The sequence below is a fragment of the Cryptomeria japonica genome, chromosome 5, assembly GCF_030272615.1.
Source record: "Cryptomeria japonica chromosome 5, Sugi_1.0, whole genome shotgun sequence".
Lineage (NCBI taxonomy): Eukaryota > Viridiplantae > Streptophyta > Pinopsida > Cupressales > Cupressaceae > Cryptomeria > Cryptomeria japonica.
In genome coordinates this window covers 929,657,935-929,661,379 of record NC_081409.1, presented here as the reverse complement: position 1 = coordinate 929,661,379, position 3,445 = coordinate 929,657,935, and positions in this window count along the sequence as shown.

Here is a 3,445-nt window from a genome sequence, read left to right as displayed (position 1 = left end):
ATGACTCCACGACTATACAATACGACTCCACAATATTCCAGGTGAATGCAACATCACAATACTCAAGTGACCCTAAAGAGAGAGTGTCATCGCATAGCTTATGATGGTTACCCTAGGTAGGTCTCCATAGGTCCCAACCCCCATCTTGGGTTATCCTGGTAACCTTTTCCGAACCTCCGACTCCATCTAAGTCTCATGCGGACCCTACCAACCCTTCGTGAAGACAAGGTGGTCGGTTTGCCATTCCAGACCTTCCCATTACATCTTGAGCCTATAAGAGCACTCAACCATGCATGAGGTACAATATCTTATATAATGTTATAAACTACCCACCCCCTAATCAATTATTAGGTTATCACTTATTATCTGACTTTCAAGGCGTTATCCTGCCATCCACTTCGGGCGTGACCCCCACTCGAAAGCCACTCTCTCATAGGACACTAAACAAACATGGTCACTCCACGAGGACCCTATGGGGAATAGACAACCATAACACCATTTTCCAAATACAAGTGGTCAAACAAAGACATACTAGCTCTTGGCTAACCATAAGGAAAAGCTCTATATGGTTAAGACAACGAGGTCATCATACATCACTTGGTCAAGAGACACAAAAATACGCCACAACAGGACGATAGAATATAGACGAGAAATAACAACCAAGTAAACTCTTTGCAAGAACAACTAAATTCACTAAATCCGAACTCAGTCAATCTTTGAAAATATCAACAACATAAACACTTGCAAATTCATTGATTGAAAATTAAATAAAACACCCTACATTTAATACATCATTCAAAAACGACATTCGATTTTATAAATTTCCAAAACAATATTCCAACCAAAATAATAAAATCCATATTAAATTTTTAACAAATAAAAGTATGATATATATAAACAAATAACTTTAATAAACTAAAATTTAAACTAACATAAAAATTTCATCGCATTTTAATAACATAGCGAACGCATTTTAAATAAACCGCGAAGGGAAATAAAACAAGGCGGTGGGCAAAGCCCTACCCACGGTAGTGCTGCTGCCATAAAGAAGCAGATACTACCTATCGGTAGTGCTGCTACCGTCTGGTAGCAGTCACTACCGACTGATAGTGCTGCTACTAACCGATAGCAGTCCTATCGACCGGTAGTGCTGCTACCTGCGGTAGCAGACATACTGTCCCACGTGGTGGGACTAGCCTGCCATGTGGGCTTAGATTATATATATATATATATATATATATATATATATATATATATATATATATATATATATATATATATATATATATATATATATATATATATATATATATATATATATATATATATATATATATATTGAATTTAATTTAAAATTTAAACATCCCCTGCCCTCCATTACTGGTAAAACCCAGTGCACAAACTTTCGAATTTGCAATGATAATTTTTAATAAGGAAAATTTGCAAATTAATAAAACACAAAAGCCCCAAATATATAAAGATCTTGGGCAAAAACAAAATAAGTTTAGGGAGATAAGAGGGATTTGATTAATTTCTACACTTTTTCTCACACAGGAAGAATCCTTGCATCATGCAAGAGGCAATTTAACAATTTTCGCCAACATAAACCCCCAAATCTTGGGCAAATAGGAACTTGTAATCACATAGAAAACCAAATCTATTCCTTTCTACACAAAATAGAGGAAATAGTCCAAGAACTAAATTTTGCAAGAACATACAACACACAACAAATAGAAAATTGAACCATTTCCTTTCAACATGCACACCTTTGATTTGTATTCAATAAAACTCAATAACAACTACTCTTTCTTTCAAATCCAACATCCAACAAGAATCTTCAATAAGATTTCACAAATTTGAACAAACACACAAGAAGAAAACTCAACATTCAAATTTTAATTGCAAAACAATAAGAAGACTATCCAACCTTCAAAGCAATCCAGGAAGCAAACTTGTGGAAGATTTCCAACCTTGCATACCAATTTCAATTCCAGGCTCCTCCTTCCAAATGATTTTCCAAATTTTGCATTAAAAAATCTGCCTCTCTTCTTCTTGTGAAACCTCGGGAATATATGGAAAAATCTAATTTCAACCTAAACTTTCTAGATGAAAAGTTTTTTCCACCAATCAGAATAAACTATTTTAAAAAGTAAAAGAAATCCGATTTTATTTTTCATGACATAATCCCTTTTTCAACAAATTAAAATCTAAAAGCTAAATAAAAGGTGAAAAGGGAAATGCCTTTATTTTTATTTATTTTCTAATCCCATGATACTTTATTTGAACATAAGCATTTACTAATTTCTTTTCCCAATATTTAATACAACTATAACACAATACATTAAGCAAATTTAACCATTTAAATCTAGCAACTCATTTATTTAATTAAATCAATAAACTCAAGAGCATAATAATTAACTAATTACGCCAATGCAAAAATAGCATCATTCACTCAATTTAACAACCATTCAAATAATCAGAAGCACGCAAAATGAGGATGATCAAACGATGACTCGCAAAATGATAATACCAAAGCACTATGACTCGCATACCAGTCAAATGAAAAAGACAACCGACTGACAACACTCACATGAGTGTAACTGTAGGTCAAGTTAGGGTCCAACAACTATCTCCTTCACTCCCATTGGACAAATAAGGCACGCTTAGACCTATGAAACCAGGTGAAGTCGATACCCCGTACCTACCTGGTACTTGTACCTACAATGTCCTGCATCAATGAACCACACGTGTATATAGACAAATATATAAATAGACACGACACACACACCAATGAAGGAGAATCGTGACGTTCCCTGTCTCATCGGAGTGAGTGAAGGAAAATCACCCGCTCACATCCCATACACTAGCAAACATGAAACATATAAATAACACATCGCACATATTAAAGTAAAAGTGTCAGTCCATGTCAGTAATCCATAAAAAATCTCATTTAACATAAGTACTGAAATACTTCATGACAAGTTAAAGCATAAAATAAAATCGCATAAAGTCTGAATCTATATATAATAATGTATCCACTGAACAGTCAACTCAAGTCAAACATAAGTCCAAAAGAGTCTGATCGAGAAGGGGTACTACAATTACTAGGCCATTTGTCCATAAGTATTAAGTCGATTGCACAAATTTTGTGGTGGTCAAAGTGAATGGTTAACGAGGCACTCGAAAATATGTATCAAACATCACCTTGAAATGACCACTTTTGACCCTTGCATGGATAATGAATCCTCCCGCGTTTGTTGCCACTACATAGAAGCCAAAACAATAGATATAAGTTCTTAAGTCGCATACGAGGAAATCCATTGTTGAGAGAAAAGGTAGGAAAGAAAAAGGTGGATGTTGAAATTGTGCAAATATCATTTTCTTAAATGGTGCAAACTCTTTGATTCCTAATGGCATCACCTATTCCATGACTAGATTTCAAATG